General features: G+C 40.7%; 1 protein-coding gene across 10 annotated transcripts in view; it reads right to left on the minus strand.

Moving 5' to 3' along the window:
• Positions 1 to 26218, minus strand: part of LOC138764513 (teneurin-3) — a 4541667-nt gene that overhangs the window by 3838394 nt on the left and 677055 nt on the right. The window contains exons 2-3 of one of the 10 annotated variants that reach the window (XM_069940617.1): positions 17266 to 17348; positions 14934 to 14974 (exon numbers count right to left, since the gene is read on the minus strand). The exons of 8 other annotated variants lie outside the window; for them this stretch is intronic. The gene's annotated coding sequence lies outside the window, so the exon portion shown is untranslated. The remainder of the gene's footprint in view (positions 1 to 14933; positions 14975 to 17265; positions 17349 to 26218) is intronic. One more of the 10 variants, XM_069940607.1, reaches the window with a different exon arrangement.

Consider the following 26218-nt stretch of genomic DNA (forward strand, 5'->3'; position numbering starts at 1 on the left):
TAACTTGAAAATCTGAGAGTTTCTGATTCAAACATTCCTTCTTGTTTTTTTTATTATTAAGTATGTTCGTTCATGAGATGTGACTGACCATCAAACTGAGGAGGCAGTTAATAGTCAACAAATACCATATGTAAGACAGACAGGGCAATTAAGGCAGGTAAGAGTGGAAAGGTTTAGGCAGCGGTTGGCACATTGCTATTATAAGCACCAGTTGAATCTGCTGCTGTCCTTAAGGAGTTTATACATTCTCCCCATCTCTGTGTGCATTTCCTCCAGGAGCTCCAGTTTCCTGCAACCTTTCAAAACAAATTGGAGTTTTGGTTGATTTTTCTTTGTATTTGGGCAAGGGCAGAAGGGCCTGTTACCATGCTGTATCCCCAATTTATAATTTAAGTATTTTTCTGCCAATCAATATTCCCCTCATTGTTGACCTCATTGTAAAGAGATAATGTTATTGTTATTTACTCAGTCCAATATCCATATACAATTTTCTACACCTCTGATTAAATTTCCTTCTATTCCAAAGAAAATAAACAATCTTACCAATATTTCCTCGTAGAATACATTCCAAAGTACACAACCTCAAAGGAAAGCTAAAATTAGAATTGGAAGTCAACTCACATACAACAAAACTTTCAAAAGACATAAAAGGGACATTTGGAGGCAAGTAAGGAGTCTGCAGACACTTGAAAAAAGAGCAATGCATAAAAGCACTGAAAGAACTCCACAAGTCACAATACATCTATGGAAAGGAACAGGCAGTCAATGTTTCAAGCCTCAGCCCTTCATCTGGAAAGTCCATCTGTTCCTCAAGATGAATGTTAGATGACCTGCTGAGTTTCTCCAGCCCGTTCGTGTATTGTACAAAGGTAATTTTATATTTAAATGCTTGCCACACATAGTCCTTCAGGGAGTCCCAGAGGAAGAAATCTCAGTGGGTAGGATATACTAAATGCAGAAGTAAAATATGATTCATGCTGCAACGTGGTAGGTCTCTGGGGAAACATTCTTGATTCGACCTGAACCAAACTGGTTTGCTATATCAACACCTTGTTAAGAAAACAATGGCAGTTGACATCAGCTTTCTCAAATCTCTTGGTAGAAATGCAAGGAGTTGACACTGATAAATTTATGAGCTTTTTTTTTCCCCTGAGTAGTTGTCAAATTCAGTTCAAGTTTTTTTTTTCTTTATTTTGAAGCTTGAAAGCTTTGGGAACAAGCAGACCAAATAAGAAATGAGATCAAGATTCGGCTTTCCCATCTATCGAGCCTGATACGACCATGAAATCAGCTTCACTGACCTGTAGTTTGCCCATCATCCTTAACCAATCACCCTGCAAACATCTATCTAATTGTGTCTTAAGTGTGTTTACGATGCACTCACCTGCTTCTTTGGGTCATTGCTGTCTGAATTTTACCTCCCACCCCCCACAAATATTGATGCCTATGTCCCCTCATGCTGGTATCAATAACCAGTGAAATCAATTTTCCTACCTATTCTATCCACCTTTTTCATAATTTTATTTATTGTGATTAGTTCAAATTCAAGACTATTGTCATTTGATTGTGCAAGTAGAGCCCAACAAAAGAGCGACCTCCAGTCTTCAGTGCAAAAACAAATACACACTCACAAGCAGACATACCACACATACAGACAAGCGACACATTATGCAGGAAATACGTGCATATATATATATGTATATATATAAAATATTGTTTTATAAACAGTAGTTTCAGGTTTTTATGGTTAGTATGAGCAGTTCATTCAGTCATTAACAGTCTCAGTCGTGAAGTGAGTTCTGCCTTGAATGACTCAAATTCTCCTTACAAATGTTCACCATCACCACTGAAATCAGCCCAGTATCACGCCACCATGGGATCACATCTCATTTGTCGAAGGAGAAATAATAATTAGAAAAATAATTACTCGACTTGAGGCTCTATTAAAATTATCCAAGAACGGTGATACAGGTAAAACAAATGCACCGAGAGTTACTATCCTCCATGTGAAATATTTCAAAAGCCTATTGTTAGATATCATTATTTGTCCTTGCCTTTCAGAAAAGCCACTCAGGCGATAGGAACAGAATGCAAATCAAAAAGAAGTGCACTCCTAGCAAGTTGTGAAGTATTCACTTGATGCAGACAGATAATATTCTGGAGATGTTCAGCATTTGAAATAAATACTTCAAAATGAAGGTATAAATTGAAAATTCTACATTTAGCGTTGGGAGAATTTTTCTTTTCAAAGCAAGTAACTCACTTACTTGACAGACATTTTATGACAAGGAAAATCTAAAGGGTATCAATATGAATTTTTAATTTTGTCACCAGTTCACACCTTTGTGGGGAGCTGGGGGGCTAATCAAAAATACAACCCAATAACACCCTTGTCCACATCCTTCCCATCACCCCCTTGGTACCAAGCCATAGGAAATGCTTACACTTCCATCTATACCTCCTCACTCACCATCATTCAGGTCTCCAAACAACCCTTCCAAGTGAAGCAGCAACTTCACTTATGAACCTGCGGGGTTTATCTACTGCATTTGCTGCTCCCATTGTGGACTTAATATTTTGAGAGACCGAGGCAAACAGGAAGATTGTTTTGTTGAGTAATTTCACTTCGTCTGCTGCAATATTTGGGATCTCCCAGTGGCCAACCATTTCAATTTTGCCAACCCCACCCCTCCCCCTCACTGATATTTCTGTCCATTGCTTCATATTCTGCAAATTAAAGGCACAACATTTAATATTTTGTCCGAGCACTCTCCAACCAAATGGCATTAACATAGATCTGGTTTTTTTTATATATGCCCCCCTTCTCCCTTTTCCTTTGTCCACTTTCCTTCACCTCTGCAACCCTTTTATCTCTCTCTCCTTCCCTCCAGCTTTGCATTCCCAGAGCAACTCCTTCCTCTGATCAATTCTCAGCTTTTCTCTCCTGCCTTTCTATTCATGGCCACCTGTGGTCTCTTGACAGTTTACCCCTTCTTTTCTTCTCACCCCACCTTTTTATTCAAGAGCCTGTCTACTTTTTCCCCCTCATACATTAACAAAGGGACCTTGTTGAGTCCCAATCACAGCATCTGCAGACATTTTTGTTTCACCCAACATGGTCTTGATACTGAAGCAAATTGTTATTGTCTTTAGCAGTTGTAATGGAAGATTTAAACCGTGTTTTTTACTTTTGCACCCTTTGCTTCTGCAAGGCTGAGAACGTGCTTGTGTTTTAGAAACAGCAGACATAAGCTAAATTCCACCGAGGGGCCAGAGATGCAGTTATCTGACGAAAGGACATCTGTGTACCAAGAATATTTAATCTTCCTGCTTGTTTTGGTCACAGACTATCAGAGGCCTAGCCTTGATGCAAAATAAACCACTGAAAATTACGTTATTCGACAGAAGCCTAGCATGCGAGCTTGCTCGCTTATCTTTCTTGCTGCGTTGGGAATAGGTGTTTGGGTAAGCAGTTTTTGGGTAATATAAGCCATGGTCCCGCTGCTGAAGTTTGAGACTCTCCGAGAGGTGGCAACATCTCTCAGCAAGAAGAAGAACTTTTAGAGTCCAGTCAACATCCCGGTCGGGGGAGGTGGAGAAGCTGCTACCAGCGCCCCGACAACCTACTGCAAGTGTGCGGTCGTTGCCTCGCTTCGGCAGTTGGGACCAGTCCAGGCGTTGATGTATAGTTGGGAAGGGCTTGCATATTGTAGTGTGAATTCAGCTTTAGATTTAGTAATAAAGACTTGTATAAACTGAACTGCTCTCAGTGTGTGTGTCTATTTTCTTTCAGGAGCTCAAACACTGTGACCAATCTAAAACGAACAAAGTGAGAGGTACAAGTTTACCCAGGACAGCAGTCAAAATGGACAATATCAATGTTAACATTCCCTCAAGCTGATATCCCAAGATGTGTCTTATTAAAAACGATTTCAGATTTATTGTCAGAGTATAGACATGACATCAGATACAACCCTGAGATTCTATTTCCTGCAGGTGCGGCAGAATTACGACTAATTGGTAATGGGAGAAAAAACTGCACAGCATAAACAATAAAAAGTGCTGTCAACAGGTAATGAATGTAAACAACTGACTGTACAAGACAGAGAGCAAAGAAAGAAAAAAAAAATCAATTAAGTGCACAAGAGTCCTTAAATGAGTATCTGACTGCCATTGAGGAGTCTTATGGTAGAGAGGAGCAGCTGTTCCTGAACATAGTGGTGTGAGTCTTGTGGCACCGAGACCTCTTTCCTGATGGCAGCAGCGAGAATAGAGCGTGTGCTGAGTGGTGTGGGTCTGATGATTGCTGCTGCCCTCCAACAGCAGCACTCCCTGAAGATGTGCTCAGTAGTGGGGAGAGTTTTGCCTGTTATTTCTTAGGCTATGCCCATTACCTTTCGGTGGGCTTTATGCTCAAAGGTGTTGGTGATCCCATACCAGACCATGATGCAGCTGGTCAGCACACTTTACACCACATAGCTGTATAAATTTACCAGGGTTTCCAGTGTCATACCAAAATGGCTCTGGCGACAAACGGCAACTCTCTGAGATTTGCAGAAACCATTGGACAAGCAAAAAGGTACAGAGAGTGGCAACATTCTGAATGTTTACTTCACAGACATGACTTTTTACTTAAAATTCATTGGAGAAATGTTATGCCAGATGCTCTATGTCATCCATGAAAAATAAAGTTTAAGGGACACAGGGTAATGGGTCAAGCTCAGGGAGACAAGTTGGTCAACATGGATGAGTTGGGCTGAAGACTTGGTTTAACACTCTACAATTCTTTAACTCTCTGGCAGCAACTGATAAAAGTTTAATTGCTGAATGTTGAAATGCTATCCCTACTATTCCTTTCCCTCTCAACAATGATTTTTTTTTAGGCAGGTCGCAGATATATCCTAAAATGCAGCAAAATAAGTATTCTTCCATCAGAGTGGAAGTTGTGATGGCACACCTTTGAGCTTAACCTCAACATTAGGAACATATATTTTATGTTGACCTCTATTTAGTACCTGTGTGGAAGTCATACAATTTCCCCATGTCTACCAGCTGATCTTACTTCCTCCCCCATTTTAAAAACATGCTGGAAGTTCCAAGGCTGCAGCAAGATAAGAGGGGAACTGATGGAATGGCAGGGACCTGAAGGGCCAAATGACCTCTTTCACATTAGGAAGTTAAGAAAGCTCAGAATAACATGGAACCAAGCAGTCAACCGAGATTTGAAGGTCACACTCTCCAAACTTGTGCCAATCAATTCGGAGGTTAATGACTTGTAAAAAATTCCTCGATATTTAACAGGCCTATAGTTGTACATTTCATCTTTTTTTTCCTCTTCTCAATTCAAAACAGTTTTTCTTCAGTGAAAGACTTCTTCCTGCTCATTGATGCATCACCAGTTAAATGAACCAGTTTTTGGATTTACAATTGCTTTTGTACTACTTGAACGCTCCTTGGTCTTCTGGGGACGATTTCTATACTTCGTGAACAAACCAAGGCAATATGTTACAGCCCTGCATCATGATATTGTTTAGCTAGATAATGAACAGTGAATATATTCTTTAGATCAACAGGAAGGTTAAATTAAGATTGCAGAAGTGACAGCTGCCTTGCATTTCCTTCCAGCAGATAATGTGAAATGCACCAACTAGCGACAGTGCATTTTATTCTGCCCTCGTTCCTTTGAAATGCATAAAACTGAATTTCTGAGCCAGAATATAACATCTGCCAGTTTTCTATCGTACCTTCAGTGTCAGTGACAAGGAAAGCATCTCGAAGTGAAAATGCAATAATGTCCAGTGCGAGTCCAAAAGGGACTAAATGAATAGTTACAACATGTAGATGGATTGACTGCATCTTCAGCCCTCTCGACAGGCAGCAGGGCAACTTACGGTTGCCTGCTCATTATAGTTGTGAATGAAGTCAGTCCAAACTGATCAGCAGAGGGTTCAGAATTGCTCTAGACTTGTGTAAGGGGGCCCGAATCTCCCGACAGCCAAATGCATCCTAGGGCAGCATTAGCTAGTCATGAAGTGAGATCAATACAACTCGAGAGGGACCAAATTCATGGATTATTTAACTGTTACGCAGGATGCGATGATGACCATAAGACAATTAGGCCATTTGGCCCATTGACTCCACCTCATCATGGCTGATTTCCTATCCTTTTCAAGCCCATTCACGTATCTCCCTGTAATCCTGGATTCCCTTCCTCAACAAGAACGTCTCTGCTTCTGTCTTCAATGACCCCAATTATTTGGACTCTGCAGCAGTCCTCAGCGATGACTTACACAGATTCACCATCCTCTAGGTGAAGAAATTCCACTTCATCTCTGTTCTAAAGGGATGTTTTTGTATTCTCAAGTTGTGCCCTTTGGTCCCAGACTCCCCACATCCATTCTGTGCAGGCATTTCAGTATTTTCTAGGTTTCATTGATATTCCCCTTTATCTAAACTCCAGCAAGTCTAGTCCTAGAGACATCAGATGATTCTCATATGATAACCCTTTCATTCCAGGGACCATTCTAATGAACCTCCTCTGGACCCTTCCTTAGATAAGGATGCCAAAATGGCTCAGGATACTCCAAGTGCAGTCCAAGCCTGATAATGCCTCAACATTACATTTCTGCTTTTATATTCTAACCCACTTGAAATGAATGCTAGCATTGTACTTGCCTTCCTTACCACCAACTAAACTTGTAAGTTCACCTTTAGGGATCTTGCATGAGGATCTTCCAAGTCTCTCTGCATCTCAGAGGTATACAATTCAGTGATCAGAGGTGGAGAGGGTGAGCACATTTAAATTCTTGGGAGTCACTATCTCAGAGGATATTTCCGGGACCCAACACACCAATGGCATCATGAAGAAAGCACGTCAGCACTTCTATTTCCTCAGGAGTTTGCAGAGGTTTGGTATGACATCAGAAACCCTGGAAAACATGCTGATCACAGTCTGGTATGAGAACACGAATACCCGAGTGTAAAGCCCTCCAAAAGGTAGTGGACACAGCCCAGGACATTAGAGGTAAAACCCTCCCCACAATTGAGTAGATCTACAGGAAGTGCTGGGGTCAGAGGGCAGCAGCAATCATCAAAGACCCAAACCTCACAGCACACACTGTGTTGCCGCTGCTGCCATCAGGAAAGAGGTATAGATGCCACAAGACTCGTACCACCAGGTTCAGGAACAGTTGCCACTCTCTACCATCAGATTTCTCCACAACAACTTCAATCAGGGACTAATTTAAGGACTCTTACATGTGCACTTTATTGATTTACTCCCCATATATTGTACAGTTGTTTACATTCATTACCTGTTAACAGTTCTTTTGATTGTTTTCACTGTTCAGTTTATTTTTTCCACCACCAATTAGTGGTAATTCTGCTGTGTCCATTGGAGAAAGTAATCTCAGTATTGTATGCGTTGTCATTTATGTACTCTGACAATAAATTTGAATTCTGAACTTGTTGCCCATTTAGAAAACACACCTTTATTTGCACTTTTATTCTTTCCAAAAAGCTACACGATGGCACTTCTCTATACAAGTATTCCATCTGCCAGATCCCTGCCTAATTCCTGACCTGTCCAAGTCCTTCTGCAGATGCCATACTTCCTCAACACCACCTGTCCCTCCTCCTTTCTTGGCTTAATCTGAAAACTTGACCCTAAAGCCATAAATTCTGTCATCAAAATAATGTTGGTGATATTCAGACATCCTGACAAATATTTGCAGGAGATTACAGTTGGTGTTGCAGCACCAGTGATTCAAACCCTGTGCTGTCGGAAAGGGTTTCCCCCAGGTCTGCATGGATTTTTCCCCGGGACTCTGGTTTCCTCTCTCCGTTCAAAAGCCTACCCAGGGTGTAGGTCAATTAGGTGTAATTGGGGAGCAGAGACTCGTGGGCCAAAATGGCTTGTGACCATGTTGCATGGTTGAAATTTAAATTTAAAATTTAATTACCTCAAAATCAAAATCCAGTTATGGTGTTTCTGCAAACACTATGAACATAAGAGTTACAAACGATTCAGCTCCTCAAACATGTTCCATTTTTCAATTAAATAGTGATTGACTGAATGTATCTTCAACTCTACATTCTCTTACATCTTGTGGTAATATTATCAAGAAACAATTAACCTTAGCCTTAATATTATTCAAAGAGCACTGAGGAAGAGAGTTCCAAAGGCTCATGGTGCCTGGAGACTTTAAAAACATACCTTGTTGCTGGCGAGTTATTTTTTTGCCAGTAAGAACTTAATGGGTCTTGCAGTCTTGTGAAAGAAATGGGATGCATTGATGCTTTGGAGCAGACCCTGCTTTGATCTTCTCATGAGTTTTTTTTAATAAGGGAAAAAACTCTGTAAAAACTATGAATTTGTTAGCCTGCAGCAATTTTCAACAAAATCTGTTCCCTTGTGATTGAAATTTTTATCACTTCCTCCATTTTAATTTCTGATTTGCAGCTTATTTCAGTGATGTTAATATATATCAATCATCGATAATGCAGAGTGATGCAGAGTAAACATTTAAAACTTTAGCCATCTGCAAACTTTCTTGTAGTTTCCCCAGACTAAACTAGTTCATAAAACTAGTTCCCATTCCAATTCTTTCTTAAAATACCTTTTGAAACAAAATTGAAATTCATTTAAAAAGTAATCATAGACCAAAATTATGAATTTACAGGAAATTCTGATTAAGGGGTTCACAGATGATTTCAGATGCTGATGGAGTTTTATTTTTGTTACTGATTTCCAAGCTTCTCCACAACCCAATAGGTCCCAATGGGTATGGGAATGCAAATGGGAATGATCCAGCATGTTGGGAGGACCAGAAGTAGCAGCTGGAAAAGGAAAGGAAGGAGAGGGTGTGATAGACAGGAGGAGAGAGAGAGAGAGAGAGAGAGAGAGAGAGAGAGAGAGAGAGGAGAAAAGGGGTAAAAGGAGGGAAAGGGAAAGAGGGAGATAGATTGAGAGGGAGGGAGGGGAGGAGAAGGGGTAAAGGGGGAGGGAAAGGGAGGGAGGGTAATGGACCAGGAAGGATGAAAGAGATAGAGAGGGTGAGGCAAAAGGGATGGCGAGAGAGCAGTAGATGATAGTACATTTAGTGAACAATATTCAGGGAGGGATTTGGAGCATTTTGTGAGATAAGCTTATTGAAGGCATCAGTAGGGTAGAAAAATCAGAATATTGTTTTTATTGGTCAGGGTAATAAGAACAGGAGGGCATAGATTTAAGAGAAAAGTTAGGAGTCTTATAGGGGATCTGAGACCATTAAAAAAAATTCATAGATTAGCTAATATCTGGAAGTTGGTAGCAAGGAGGAGTTGAAATCTGATATATTTAAGAGCTATTCAGATGGATATATAGTTAGGTAAGGCACAGAGGATATAATTTTAATGCAGGCAAAATAATGCCAGTATAGAAGGGTAAAAGAGTCAGTATGGACATGGTATTACAAGAGCCAGTCTGTGCTGCATAACAATGACACCAAATGTAACTGCAGTTGCTACCACATCAGTCTGAGCAGAGGTGGAATCCCTTCTCTGTAGTTGTGCACCTGGCTTCTGCAATGTGAAGGAATTTAACGAGCCTCCCCATTCATGAAACAACCACCATATTTTGTTCCTACTCACCAGATGTAAGCAGACAGAGAGAGACCTGTTAGGATTATTGGCTTGCAGTCCCTACCTGATGAAGGGCCCAGTCCTTGGTGACCTTCATGGATGCTTCATGACCTGCTGAGTTTCTCCATTACAATTTTTGATTCAAGCCAGATTGCAGGCTTTCCTCCTTGTGTTGCAAGGTTTGAGACAAAGTGTCAGCAGGAGTATTATGTTCCAAATAGCAACACTAATGAGAGATCAATGCCTACTTTGCATGTTTTTATTAGATTACTTCTTGCCTTCAGTAACATGATTTATTTTTGTATTTCTTTCCAGAAGGCTGATCACCACCACCTACTCAAGGACAATCTATGTATCTGTATTCCCGGATCCCTCTGTTCTACTGCAGTCCTCATTGCCCTACCATTTATGTGTATGCCCTTTCTTGGTTTGTCCTTGCAAAATGCAACACCTCACATTTTTGAAAACACGAAAATCTGCAGTATCGAGTTTCTCCAGCAATGTGTTTTTTTACATCTCACACTTGTCTGCATTAAATTTCATCTGTCATTTCTCAGCCCATTATTCCAGCTGGCCCAAATCCGTCTGCAAACTTTGAAAACCTTCCTCACTGTCCACACTGCCTCCTAAATATGATCCTGGTGTATCTTTGTAAGGTAAATATAGAAAGGATGTTTATTTTGTGGAAGAAGGTAGAATTTCAGCTTACTATTTCAAAAAAACAATATTTTTAGGCCAAAGGAAAACAGGATGTAATGGCCATGGGAAGTAGAACAGGAGTAGGCCAAAAATGGCCCATCGAGCCTGCTCCGCCATTCAATATGATCATGGCTGATCTAATTTATGACCTAACTCCACCTACCTGCCTTCTCTCCATATCCCCTAATTCCTCTATCATGTAAAAATTTATCAAACCGAATTTTAAATATGTTTAATGAAGCACCCTCAACCACTTCCCTGGTTAGAGAATTCCAAACATTCACTACTCTCTGGGAAAAACTATTTTTCCTCATCTCTGTCCTAAATCTACTCCCCCGAATCTTGAGACTGTGTCCTCTATCAAATAGCAGAAAAGCCTTGAAGGGTTAATGATCTCTCCCTTGTCCTGGTCCACGAGTTTGTATCTCTTTTACCTCAAAGCTGATAAACATTCATCACAACAGCTCCTCAACACATCTCCCTAAAGCATTATAGTACTTTGAAATACACCGACTAAAACTGATAACTACTGAGTACATTACATAATCAGGCAATAAAACTCCAGTCCTTTTGATGATCACTTATATCATTTCAATTATATTCTTAAGGGAAGATAAAATAAGCAAAGCACTTTGCCTTATGAAGACAATACAGTATTAATAATGAAATGCTGGAACACACAAAGTCAAGACTTTATTGTTCTTTTTAAAAATTATGAATAATTTTATAATACCTTGGGGGGGGGGGGTGGGAAGCCATTTCCTCCAAGTTGTTAGCTTAAAATGGTGACCAAGTTGGAAGAGAGGACATGGGAATTGTCCTTTCCCAAAAGTGCTTTTTGGAATGTGGAATATTTTGACATAGAAATTGTTTTATCTCAAAAGAACAACTAATTAGTACAATGTATTTGAACATTAGCATCAATAGTTTTGACTAAAAAAATTAGTTGGAAAATAAACTTGAAATTAAAAAAATTATGCAAACAATAACATGAGAATACTAAAGTGAATAAGAAAGTGGGAAATAGAGATATATTGGACGGAGCCTAATAAAGAGCACATGGTTTTTAAAAATCAAATGGAATTTTAAAAGCAATTGACAAGTAAATCAATGAAGCAGTTTCACAATGAAGCTGGATTCCTGAGAGGAGTGAAATTTCAATTTCTGGAAGATTATCAAAAGAATAACAGACCTACTCAATAACTGCATCCCTGGAGTTGTTACTGGACAAAAAAAGACCCTAGTGAGAAGATAAATTGTAAATAGGTCTGCAGTAAAATGAATAATTTCTGCTGTATAATGCACAAGATTGCTGGAGAAACTCAGGAGGTCACATAGTGTTCTCTCTATAGCACAGGTACATGACCAACATTTGGGGTCTGAGCCCTTCATCATGATTATCTATCTTTCCTGCATAAAGAATGCTGTGTGATCTATGGAGTTTCTCGGGCCCTTTTGTGCATTAAATTACAATCCCAGCAGTCTGCAGACTTTCTTCTTTAACAGCAATGATTTTTGCTGACCAAATAACAATTTCTGCCTCTTCAACAATTCAATTTTAGAGAATAAAAAATTGATTGGTCCATTTTTATGATGTCCTAAAATATCATACAACCGATTACTTATTTGTATAGTTTTATATACACTGATGTTCTGCGGGGAAAATAGATCAATCACTGAGAACATCGAGAACAAGCTAGGAGGGGTTGTGTGCACGGAAGAGGGGGTCAGGAAGCTCCAGTGTGATTTGGATAAATTGAGGGACTGGGCAGATACATGGCAAATGCACTACAATGTGGATCAATGTGAGGTTATCCACTTTGGTAATACAAACCGGAGGGCAGATTACTATTTGAATGGCAATAGATTAAGAGATGGGGAAGTGCAGAGAGACCTAGGGGTACTTGTACATCGGTTTCTGAAGGCGAGCATGCAGGTACAGCAGGCGGTTAAAAAGGCAAATGGTATGTTGGCCTTCATATCAAGAGGGTTTGAGTATAGGAACAAGGATACCTTACTGCAGCTGTACAGGGCCTTGGTGAGACCCCACCTGGAGTATTGTGTGCAGTTTTGGTCACCTTATCTAAGGAAGGATGTTCTTGCAATGGAGGGAGTGCAGAGGCGATTCACCAGGCTGATACCTGGAATGGCAGGAATGACTTATGAGGAAAGATTGCGCAAATTGGGATTGTACTCGCTGGAGTTTAGAAGATTGAGAGGGGATCTCATAGAGACCTATAAAATTCTGGCAGGACTGGAGAGAGTGGATGCAGATGGGATGTTCCCAATGATGGGAAAATCCAGAACCCGGGGCCATGGTTTGAGGATAATAGGCAAACCATTTAGGACCGGAGGGAATTAGATCTATTTCTTCAGTATAAGGGTATTAAAGGTTACGGAGAGAAGGCGGGGACGGGGTACTGAACTTTAAGATCAGCCATGATCTCGTTGAATGGCGGAGCAGGCTCGAAGGGTCGAATGACCTACTCCTGCTCCTATCTTCTATGTTTCTATGTTTCTATCTCAGAAGCACAATGGGACAAACTGAAGAATTAAGTAGCAATGAGGCAACCAGCAAAGCTGCTCACTCGCATCTCCAGTGACATCATTCACTCCTAACCCCCATTGTTCTCTGTTCAATGTTTGCCCCTTCTCTCTGTGACCGTGTGCATTTACCCTGGTTTCCATCCACATTCCAAAGATGTGTTAGTTGGTGGCTTAATTGGTCAGCCCCAAGTTTCATCTTGTATTGGAAGTGATAGAATCTAGAGGTGAGGGAAGCTTTACAGTCTATAGGGGGGGAATGAGCCACATGGGGAAATGGGCCACATGGGGAATGGATCACATGGGGAATGGGCCACACGGGGAATGGGCCACACGGGGAATGGGCCACACAGGGAATGGGCTTGTTCTGTGATTGGCATAGACTCAAAAGAGAAAATAAAATTGCTTTGTTTTAATTCACAAGGAAATATGGAAATTCAATGGAGAAACTCAAAAGCTACAGATGCTGAAATTTTGAGGAGACAAAGAATTGCAGAAAGAACTCGATATAATAGATAGCATCCATGGGTAGAAATGGTCAGTTAATGTTTTGAGTTGAAATCCTTTATCAAAACATTGTGAAGAGTTTTGACTTGAAAAGTTAACTGAAAATTTCTCTTTATGGATGATATCTGACTTACTGAGATTGTCCAGTGATTGTTTCTCTGTGTGGTCCTGACATATTGTTTGTTGTGTAAGAGTAATGGGCGATCTTTATGCTCATATGAGAAAATTTGGATTGAATTTCACAATCAATAGATGATATCATAGAAAATATAGTTCTCCCGCATTGAAATCATAAATCTTTTCCCCATGATCTTGAGAATTTGAGGAGTGCAAGAGAGCACAGTTCAGACTATTGCACAACTCTTTTATTTCCCCCCCTCCCCTCACCACATCATCTCCATCTATATTTCCCCATTGACTTAGGAAAACTGCAAACATATTCAAAGATTCATCCCACCCTGGCCATACACTCTTCACCACCCTCCTATTTGGAAGAAAATTCACAAGTGCGAAGTCACACAACACCAGTTTCTTTTCCACCATTATCAGATTCCTGAATGAACCTCATGTAACCTTCATCTTCTCTGCTTCTCTGTATTAACGAGTCTCTCCCCACAACTCTGCACTCCTGTAATGTTTTTCACATGTCGAATGATGTCCAGGATGCCTATCCGTTCGGCTCACAAAACAAACTCACTGCATTTTGGTTCGGGTGACAATAAACTTAAACGTCAACTGGTAAATTATCATTTTGAAAGCCTTACAATTCATGAAGTTTCCAAAAAAAAACAGTATCTCAATGCAAAATATTACAAATGCCTGAAATACTCTATATGTCAGGTGATACCAATATAGAAAAACACAAAGTTCATGATCTATGTTGATTGATTTCTATAACATTGTATAATAATAATTTTCCAAGTTTTTGCAAAGGGTTGACAATTCATAAACAGTGTTCTGTTGGAGGGAAGGAGAAAGGGCCAAGGTGAGACTCAACAGCATGTTGGATGTGGTGGATGGAAAAGGTTGAATAACCCAAAGGGCAGAGGATGAGAGGAAACTCCTTCACATGAATGTTGTAGGCACTTACTCAAGGAAATTATTGGAGACAGGGAAATGGTGCTGAGGTCAAAGATCAGCAACCTGGAGAAAAACTATCTTGTCTTTACTGTGCAATGCACGATATGAAAGACAAAGTTGACTTGATAACCATTTTGGAAGGCAGAACAAACATGATTGGATAAATTGTGTACTTCTGTTTCATTTTTTTTAATGCTCTCAAGCTTATACAGTATTCATATTCAGTTGTGAGATGTAGGTATCAATGAGAATGTCAGGATGTAAACACCCATCTCAGAATCTTGTTCTGGATGAACTTACTTCTTCAATCTTTGCAGCCCGTGCAATTAAGGTTCTGTCGCACTGATTGATTGATAGTACATCAATTGATCATCCTTCCATCAGGACTTTGTGGTTTTATCAATTTCCATGACAAGCAAAGTGACCCCCAGAGCTGTTCAACATGTGTTTGGGTTTGGAGGAAAATGGTAGGATTGGCTCACCTCATGTCAAGATGGAAAACTTCCCAAAGTATCGTCAAATCCTGAGTGGAAGCAATTGATTAAGTTTGTCACCATCAGACCATTTAAACCATCAATGTTTCACACCATCCCTGAAAAATGTTCAGCACTCAAAATTATAGCTCATAAACATTCCTAATTATTAATCTGTTGACATGCACAGCTGCACCTACTCATTCAAAGGTAATGGACATAGCCCAGGACATCACAGGCAAAACCCTCCCCACCATTAAGAACATCTACAGGGAATGCTGCCATTGGAGAGCAGCAGTCATTGTAAATGATCCACACCGCTCTGCACATAGCCTGTTCTAACTGCTACCATCAGGAAAGATGTATAGGTGCCACAAAACTTGCAGCCCTGGGTTTACGAGCTCCATCAGACTCCTCAACAACAAACCCGATCAGAAAATCATTTAACTTTTTTCTTTCCACTCATAAACCATTTGAAGTAATCCCTATGCCATCGGTGCTCTGTGATTAGTAAGGGATTGCTTAAGGTGGGATGTGAGTGGGAAGGGAAGATTGAGAATCACTGCTCTAGACCCAAATGTTACTGAAATATTTTGCTTTGGAAAAAAATGTCATTGGCCCATTTCCTTTGGGGTAATGAAACTGTGCACAGGATGAGTCAATTAGCTACGATTAAAACAGTGGTGTTCAAACTTTTTCTTTCCACTCACATACCACCTTAAGCAATCCCTTACTAATCACAGAGCACCGATGGCATAGGGATTACTTCAAATGGTTTATGAGTGGAAAGAAAAAGGATGAGAACCACTGAATTAAGGGCTTTCACTTTAGGAAATTATTGATTTTTTTTTTCCTCTCTGTATTGCAGTTTGTTTACTCTTTATTTGTTTACATTTATACATATCTTCCTGAGTACAGCTTTTTTGCACAACCAACAAGTGCTAATTCTCCCTCGCCTGCAGGAAAAAGAATCTTAGGGTTGTATGTAAGGTCATGTATGTTTGTACTCTTGTCAATACTTCTGAACTTTGAAGCCTTTATGATCAATCATCTCCTCACGAGCCTTCAGATCTCTTTCTGTGACTCAGTGTAAAATTTTGTTTGCAGCAGGGAAGAGATTGAGATATTAAAGACACGTGAATTGAAAGTCTTTGGAAGTGCGTTGATGACTCCATTTTTACGGTAAGGCAAGAAACTTGTCGAATAGCAAAGATTGAACATAATCAATTAAATTCAAGCGCAAATTTGCAATGCACTTATTACAAAAACATGGCATTGCTGATAATGCGAGCACGGAAGAGCGAAGAGTGGAGACAGAGCACTGCTTTGCGTAGTCTTAATACCTGCTAGTGATGCCAATGACTCCATAGAGGCTTTAAATAGTTTGTTAGAGGAGTCAATAGTGTTTTTTAAAAAATTCTGTAATCACAGAAGACTCTGCCCAAGGTGGCAGTGCCTGTGCTGGGCAGTAAAACACAAGGGTTTGCAGACTTCAGCAGAGCAGCGGCACCAGAATTGAGATAACACCCCATTGAGAAGGAGAACCCTGGGAGATGACCCTACAGGGAAGGCAGCCCTGGCAGCAGACCAGTGAGAAGCTCAATGGCTAAAGGACTGGCCAGTCGATATTGCCGACTGGCTCAGTGGGAAGCAGGTATCTGAACCAGGATTCAAGAGGAAGCTGAGGCCTCCTGAAGGGTGCTGAAAGCTGTTTAATCATCTTGGAGGCTTGGTTCTGGTGGTTTGGGTTGCCAGTGGATTGAGCAGTATTGTGAGGTCACAGGAGCAGTGGAGGTGAATCCATGGATGCTCAGGAAATGCTAAAGACAACTCTTTGTTTTACAGTAGGCAAAAGTTGACAAATTTCATGTCTATTACATTTTTGGCATTATTATGTAGCAATAAAAATAATCTTGAATCCTTTGGTGGACAAAGCAGGGAAATAAAATTGTCCACCCGTCTTCTGCTTTCTAACCGTGCACTTATTAATCTGGAATATTTTGTGAAAGTGATAAAGCAATGATGATATTTTCCACATACAGAGCATTGTTAACATTGTACACCAAGTTATTTCGCACTTAGCTGCAATGACCTCAAAATTGATCGAGTCAAAGAATAGGACCAGTGAAGGCAAACGAAGAGATGCAGTGTCAAACTGCTAAGTTTGCTTCAGACTTCAACATTATTTTACAAGCTCTTCTGCCCATGAAGTCAACCCCAATCATTCACTATCCATTTATGCAAACTGTATATTAATCCCATTATATTTTAAACTTCCCCCAGATTCTACCACTCACCTAGATATTAGGAGTAATTTACAGTGGCTCATTAACCTACCAACCTGCATGACTTTGGTACGTGGGAGGAAGCCAAAGTCCTGAAGGAAACCCACACAGCCACAAGATGAACAGAAGAAGACAGCATCTGAAATCAAGATTGAATATTGATCTCTGGTAATTGTGAGGCAATTGGCTCAACTGAAATGCTACTGTGTGCTGCTTGAAAATGCATAGTTAACATGGTGAAAGAACAAAACATTGAAGAAGGTTAAACAAATAATGGAAATGAGAGATTGCTCTAATGCAGGAGATTGACATCCAGGTGTCAGAGGTCAAAAGAGCTGTACATCTTGATCGGAAGGATCCTGAAGTTTTCACCATGCAACCACATAGGGAAACAGAAGTGGGCAAACAAAACAAACAGGTAGAGATCATGCATAAAAGAGGGGCCGGTTTCAGTCACTGTAAGCACCATAAATATGAGACTATGTTCTAAAGTAGGGCTGGGCAATTTTTAAAACACTCATTCCACCTTAAGTATTCCCTATGCTATACATACTCTGTAATTAGTAAAGGATTGGGAAGGGAAGGTTGAGAACAACTGCTTTAGACCCAATTGTTACTGAAATATATTGCTTGAGAAAAATGGTAATTGGCCCATTTCCTTTGGAGTTATGAAACCATGCACATAATGAGTAAATTAGGTACGACTCAAAGAGGGCTTTTCAATGAAGGTGGCCATGGGGGGGGGGGGGGGGTGCGGGGTGGGGGGAGTAGGTGCCCAGAGTTGATGAGGTGAGAGATGGTGTTGGAGACAGTGGCTTGATGGGTGATGTTCAATCCCTCCCTCCCTATATCCACAACACTTCAGATTCCCCAAACTGGGCTGCCTCATCTTCACGATGCATGTCCAACCCTTTTACACATCCATTCCCCATACAGAAGGCCTCAAAGCACTTCACTTTTTCCTGGACCTCAGACCTGAGCAGTCACCTTCCACCACCACCCTTCTCCAACTGGCAGAACTTGTTCTCACCCTTAATGTTTCCTTCAATTCATCCCTCTACCTCCAGATTAAAGGAGTAGCCATGGGTCCCAGCTATGCCTACCTGCTTGTGGAGCAAAAAATGCTGCAAGCCTACACAGGCAAGAATCCCCGCACCCCCCCCCCCCTCCGGTACATCAATAACTACATCAGCTGGCCTTGTGCCTCCATGATGATCTCATCAATTTCATGGCCAATTTCCACCTGGACCTCAAACTCACCTGGTCCATCTCTGATGACACTCTCCCTTTTCTGAATCTCTCTGTCTCCATCTCAGGAGACAGACTCTCCACTGACATTTAGAGGGTTTGTAATAAACTCCCTCAACTACCTGGACTACTCATCCTCTCACCCTATCCCCTGCAAGAACTCCATCCACTTCTCTCAGTTTCTCAGTTTCTGCCACATCTGCTCCCCAGATGAGGCCTTCTAGTCCAGAACCTCTGAAATGTCTGTCTTCTTCCACAAATGTGGCTTCTCCTCCACCACTATTAACTTGGCCCTCACCCTCATTTCCTCCATTCCCTGCTCATCTGGCCAAGCCCCCCCCCCACCCCTAGAAACAATAAACACAGAATCCCCTTCATCCTCATCCTCATCTACCTCCCCATCAGCTTATACATCCAACACATTATCCATTAGAATTTCTGGCTATTACTGCAGGACCCCACCACCAAATATATTTTTCCTTCTCTTCCCTTCTCAGCCTTTCATAGAGACTGCTCCCTCCGTGACTCACTTGAGCACTTTTCCCTCCCTTCCCACGGCACCTTCCACTGTGGTTGTAGGTTCTATAATACCTGCACCCACACCTCCTCCCTCACCACGGTCCGAGGTTCCAAACAAACCTTTCAGGTGAATCAAATCTTCACCTGTACCTCCAAAGAACTCATTTACTGCATCCTACGCACCCTCTGTGGCCTTCTTTACATCAGAGAGACCTCACAGATTAGGAGATCACTTAGACCAGCACCTCCTCTCCGTCCACAAATAAAGCAACCTCCCTGTTGCCAACCATTTCCATTCTAATTCACACACTCAAGCTCACATGGCCTTTCACGCTACCCAACCCTAACCACCCGCAGATTGGAGGAACAACACCTCATTTTTCGTCTGGGCACTCTCCAACCAGGGTATGAACATTGAGTTCACTGCATTCCACTAATCTGCTTGCTTCCCCCCCCCCCCCACACCCCCACCTTTACTACTTGTTCCAGTTCTTACTTCCTATCTTTTTTCACCTAGCCAAGACTCCTCCTTCCCCACCCCTCCACCTATCATCTCCCACCCTCACTACCCCCTTCCCCCCTTTTGTTCGGACATCTCTCATGTTCCCCCACACCATGATGAAGGGTTCAAGCCAGAAGCATTGGTGATGCTTCATAAAGGCACTGTTTGACCTGCTGAGCTTCTCCAGTATTTGCGTGCTTTTTTTTCTCACTTAACCACAGGGTCAACAGAATCCTGTGTTTTACCTCACCTTGTTAATTGGGTGCTGTGCCTTGTTTGTCGCAATTCAGGTGGTGGGTACTGATTGTATGAACCCAAGTATTAACATCGGTATTGTTTAGCAAACTTATTTCAGAACATTACTGGTTTGCAGGTGGGAGTATGTGTGGTCCTGTTACGTATTGATGTGGTGTGTAAATAAAGTTCACCATTTTGTACTTGTCACATAGCAAGGATTTTCACTATTGGAACCCTTCAAGCTTGTTTTCCTACCACAGATTGGCACTATGAGAATGGTTCAAGGAAAAACAACTGAGCAATTGGGTGGGAGCGATGTTCTGGAAAAAGGCTAAAATGAAGGGCCTCACATGTACAGAAGACAGAGTATCATGGTCAATCAAAGGTACTGCTGCGTTCAGCAGTCTGGCCAGTGTGCTGGAGGAGCATCGCAAACTGGTGGAATGGTCAGAAAGCGTGGACTAGTAAGGGAGGAGACTGGCCACCATTGAAGTTCATAGGATGCAAGAGGAGCAATAGGGGATTGTTTGGCTGCTGACAGTCTTCCGACTGCACCGACATGAAGCCATGAGTCAAAAAGGACACAAGATCACTCAGTTAAAATTTGAGGTGTAAACACTGCTGCAGCATTGCTCACCGATGGGGAAACCAGGGCCAGAGAGAATGAAGGCATGCAATTAGTGTGCAGGTTGTTCAATGTAGAGTAGTTTGAGCTATGGCCACATGCTGCTCCAGTTGAGTGTACCTCAACGGAACCAGGTGGGTTATACAGTCAGGAAGCAATCTAAGGGTAACATACCCCTTTCGGTTTGGAAGAAGATGCTGTTTGGGTGACAAGCTCTTCCTTGCTGCAATGGGATTTATAGATGCAGGCAGTGGTATACATTAGATGATGTGATTAGGGCCCTTAGTGACTGGGCTCTAGTTACTGGACTAGATGAGGATCCCATGGCCATGAGTCCTTTGAGGGGTTACCACTGTCCTTTACCATATAAGTCCTACCTGTCCAAAAATGTAACACCTCACACTTGTCTGCATTAAATTCCATCTGCTATTTTGCAGCCTATTTTCCCAGCTGGTCCCTATCCCACTGTATGCTTTGAAATCCTTCTTCCTTGTTCACTAAACTTCTAATCTAAGGCTTATGGGAGATCGAGCCTCAACTTGAAAGAGGAGAGAATCAGCACACAGATGGTATGGTTCCAGAGGCAATGATAACTAAAGTAGCAAGGTGTCCTTACACAAACCACTCAAATCTTTTCATCTTTTTTAAAAAGAATGGCAAAATAAGTATTTATTGTCCAGAATTCAATTGACCTTGAGTGGTCAAGGATGAAGCACCTTGTGCAATTACCACAGAACCTTTAGAGAAGCACTTTCAGTGCTTTTTAGCGGAGCGTTCCTGAAATTAGATCCTGTGAAATGAAGACCAGCCGAATCGACAAGCTGTCAGAGGATATCAAAGATGTTAAATGGACTCACCAAGGATACTATTAGGACTGAAGGTATTGAGTTACAAGGAGAGTCTGGATAGACTGGAGAATAATACGAAAGTCTGCAGACACCATGGTTGAAGTCAAAACTCAATGCTGGAGAAACTCAGCAGGTCAAACATGGTACCTTGTATAGCAAAGTTAAAGATAAATAACCAACATTTTAGGCTTGAGCCCTTCATCAAAGTATGGTCAAAATGGTGGAGAGTTTTCCCTAGAACACAAGGAGGAAGACATTATCAAGGCATTGAAAGTTAAAAGGAACAGAGGGATCTGGGAATACAGATACCAAATTCCCAGGTAGATAGGGCTGTAAAGAGAGCTTTTGGCATATTGGCCTTCAAAAATCAAAGTACAGAGTACAGGAATTGGGATGTTATGGTAAAATTGTACAAGACATGTGCGAAGCCAAATTTGGAGTATTGTTTGCAGTTTTAGACACCTAACTACAGGAAAGATATCAATAAGATAGAAAGAGAGAAGAGAAGATATAAAAGGATGTTGCCTGGACTTCAAGAACTGAGTTACAGTGAAAGGTTAAACAGGTTAAGACTTTAATCACTGGAGCGTAAAAGAATGAGGGGAGATTTGATAAGGTACTTGGGGGTGGGGGGATGGGTAGACACTAATGTAGATCAGCTGTTTCCATTGAGGAAAGGTGAGATACAAACCAGTGGAAATGGGTTAAGAGTGAAAGGGGAAAAGTTTAGGACGAATGTGAGGAGGGAACTTCTTCACACAGAGTGGTGGGGTACAAAGATGGGAGGGTTATGGAGGGCTAAGGACTGGGTGGAGGTCAATGGGACGAGGCCAAAAAAAAAATGGTTCAGCACAGACTAGAAGGGCCCGAAGAGGCCTGTTTCTGTGCTGTAATGTGTTGTATAGTATGAGGCTTTCTCCCCAGGGTAGAGGAGTAAAAGTGGAGATTCAAGGTGAGAGGGTAAAGGTTTAAGTGGGACCCAAAAGACAACCATTATGCACAGAAGGTGGTGGGTGTTTGGAATGAGCTGCCAGAGGAGGTGGTGGAAGCAAGTCCAATTACAATGTTTTAAAAGATATTTACACAGGCACATGGACAGGAATAGCTTAGAGAGATAGAAGTCAAGCGATGAGCTCAGCCAAAGAACTTAGTTGGCATGGACAATTTGGGCCAAAGGACCCATTTCCATTTTGTAAAAATCTGACTCAAAAGGTCATTAGCATACTGTATTTTCAGCTAAGTGACATGGAAGGGATATTGGTGCTCCCAAATACTTGCAGCCCAGATCTTCTGTGTTTTTTTCTTGGAGAAATTAGTTTAAGTTGTGAATTTGGTAAACTTATACTTCTCATTTTGTTCGTTTTAGATTGGTCACAGTGTTTGAACTACCAAAAGAAAATAGACACACACACCGAGAGCAGTTCAGTTTATACAAATGTTTATTACAAATACAAAAGCTGATTTCACACTACAATATGCAAGCCCTTCCCAACTATACTTATCAACGGTTGGACTGGTCCCAACTGCCAAAGCAGGGCAATGACCACACACTTGTAGTAGGTTGTCAGGGCGCCGGAAGCAGCTTCTCCACCTCCCCCGACCGGGACGTTGGCTGGACTCTAGAAGTTCTTCTTCTTGCTGAGAGATGTTGCCACCTCTCGGAGAGTCTCAAACTTCAGCAGTGGGACCATGGCTTATATTACCCAAAAACTGCTTACCCAAGTAACTATTCCCAGCACAGTAAGAAAGATAAGCGAGCAAGCTAGCATGCTTAGGCTTCTATCGAATAACATAATTTTCAGATTATCACTTTGAATAGAATGGTTTATTTTGCATCAAGGCTAGGCCTCTGACAGTCTGTGACCAAAACAAGCAGGAAGATTAAATGTTCTTGGTACACAGATGTCCTTTCATCAGATAACAGCATCTCTGGCCCCTCGGTGGAATTTAGCTTATGTCTGCTATTTCTAAAACAAGCATGTTCTCAGCCTTGCAGAAGTAAAGGCTGCAAAAGTAAAAAAAAACATGGTTTGAATCTTCCATTACACCTTTGTCCACTGTAAAACTATTAAATCACACATCATCTGACCAAGTGAAACCACAATGCTCGAGAAACTCAGCAAGCCAAACAATGTACTTTACATAGTGAAGATAAAGATGTTTAACCAATGTTTCAGGTTTGAGCCCTTCATCAAGGAATAGACAAATGTGGGCAGACGCCTGCTGAGTTTCTCCAGCATTGTGGCTTTACTTAAGCCACAGTATATGCAGACTTCAGAGTTTTACAACATCAGCTGACCATTTTCTTTCAGCCACAATCACTGAATGACCAATTGATAAACATCAGAGAAATGTGACAATTCTGCAACATACACAAAAATGTAAGCATGTAACAATGCACTTAGAACAAGATAACATCTTGTCATTGCATTCCTCGGAGGAATTGTTCCATTTCCTGATTCACTCACTCAATGGGACTGAAGCATAACTCAAAGCACAGGAACCTCTGAAGTCTAAACCCATCCAGGAACACGCGAGTTCAGGAAGTCCAGATTCTTTTCTTACAAATGAAGTGGAATTGCAAATGCATGAGCTGCCAACCCAGCATAAAATGCAAAGTCTTCAAGGTTTACTGCACCCATCCTCAATATCAATCTCTTGATGTATATATATCTATCACTCTCAATATCAATCTTTCAAAGTGTATATAAATCTATCTCTCGATATTGATCTCTCGATGTGTATATATCTATCTCTCAATATCCATATCTGGATGTATATATAGATATCTATCTCTCGATATCGATATATCTATATCTGTCTCTCAATATTGAAATTTCTATAACTATCTCTTGATATATATATCTATATCTCTCAATATCAATATTGATCTATATCGATCTCTTGATATCTACATCTCACAATATCGAATACACAATATCTATACCTCTCAATATCAATCTTGTTTTAAATATATATATATATATATATATATCTATCTATCTCTCGATATTGATATATCTATCTCTCGAAATCTATATATTTATAACTATCTCCCGATATATATCTATATCGATCACTCGATATCTATGTCTACATCTCGATATCTATATCTATGTTTCGATATCTGTATCTATGTCTCCATATAACCATTTCTGGAACAGAAATCTATATCTAGATTTCGATATCTATATCTATGTCTTGATATCTATATCTCCCTCTCGATATCTTTATCTATCTCTCGATATCGATCTCTCGATATGTATACCTATATTTCTCGATATCGATCTCTCAGTGTATATATCTATCTCTTGATATCCATATCTGGCTGTATATATAGATATCTCTCTCTCTCGCTATCTCTAGATATCTATACATATATCGATATCTATGATTATTTCTCGATATATATCTATATTGATCTCTCGATATCATATCTACCTCTCGATATCTATATCTATCTCTCAATATCGATCTCTCGATATCTATATCTATATTTCTCGATATTGATCACTCATTGTGTTTATAGCATTCTCTCGATATCCATATTTGATGTATATATAGATATCTATCTCTCGATATTGATATATCGATATACTGATAACTATCTCTCGATATCGATATATCAATATCAATCTCTCGATATCCATATCTGATGTATATATAGACATCGATCTCTCGATATTGATCTCTCGATATCAATATCTGATGTATATATAAAGATATCAATCTCTCGATAGCCATCTCTCGATATGTATACCTATATTTCTCGATATCGATCTCTCAGTGTATATATCTATCTCTTGATATCCATATCTGGCTGTATATATAGATATCTCTCTCTCGCTATCTCTAGATATCTATACATATATCGATATCTATGATTATTTCTCGATATATATCTATATTGATCTCTCGATATCATATCTACCTCTCGATATCTATATCTATCTCTCAATATCGATCTCTCGATATCTATATCTATATTTCTCGATATTGATCACTCATTGTGTTTATAGCATTCTCTCGATATCCATATTTGATGTATATATAGATATCTATCTCTCGATATTGATATATCGATATACTGATAACTATCTCTCGATATCGATATATCAATATCAATCTCTCGATATCCATATCTGATGTATATATAGACATCGATCTCTCAATATTGATCTCTCGATATCAATATCTGATGTATATATAAAGATATCAATCTCTCGATAGCCATCTCTCGATGTATATATAACTATCTCTCAATATCGATGTCTCGATATATATATATATATATATATATATATATATATCTCTTTTGATATCGATCTCTTGAAATATATATATGTATAATAGTTCGATATCGATCTCTTGATGTGTGTATATCTATCTCTCGATATCCATATCTGGATGTATATATAGATATCTATCTCTCGATATTGATATATGTCTCTCATTATCTATAACTATCTCTTGATATAGACCGATATCGAGCTCTCGAGACCGATATCGAGCTCTCGAGACCGATATCGAGCTCTCGAGACCGATATCGAGCTCTCGAGACCGATATCGAGCTCTCGAGACCGATATCGAGCTCTCGAGACCGATATCGAGCTCTCGAGACCGATATCGAGCTCTCGAGACCGATATCGAGCTCTCGAGACCGATATCGAGCTCTCGAGACCGATATCGAGCTCTCGAGACCGATATCGAGCTCTCGAGACCGATATCGAGCTCTCGAGACCGATATCGAGCTCTCGAGACCGATATCGAGCTCTCGAGACCGATATCGAGCTCTCGAGACCGATATCGAGCTCTCGAGACCGATATCGAGCTCTCGAGACCGATATCGAGCTCTCGAGACCGATATCGAGCTCTCGAGACCGATATCGAGCTCTCGAGACCGATATCGAGCTCTCGAGACCGATATCGAGCTCTCGAGACCGATATCGAGCTCTCGAGACCGATATCGAGCTCTCGAGACCGATATCGAGCTCTCGAGACCGATATCGAGCTCTCGAGACCGATATCGA

This window comes from Narcine bancroftii, chromosome 1 (assembly GCF_036971445.1).
Source record: "Narcine bancroftii isolate sNarBan1 chromosome 1, sNarBan1.hap1, whole genome shotgun sequence".
NCBI lineage: Eukaryota > Metazoa > Chordata > Chondrichthyes > Torpediniformes > Narcinidae > Narcine > Narcine bancroftii.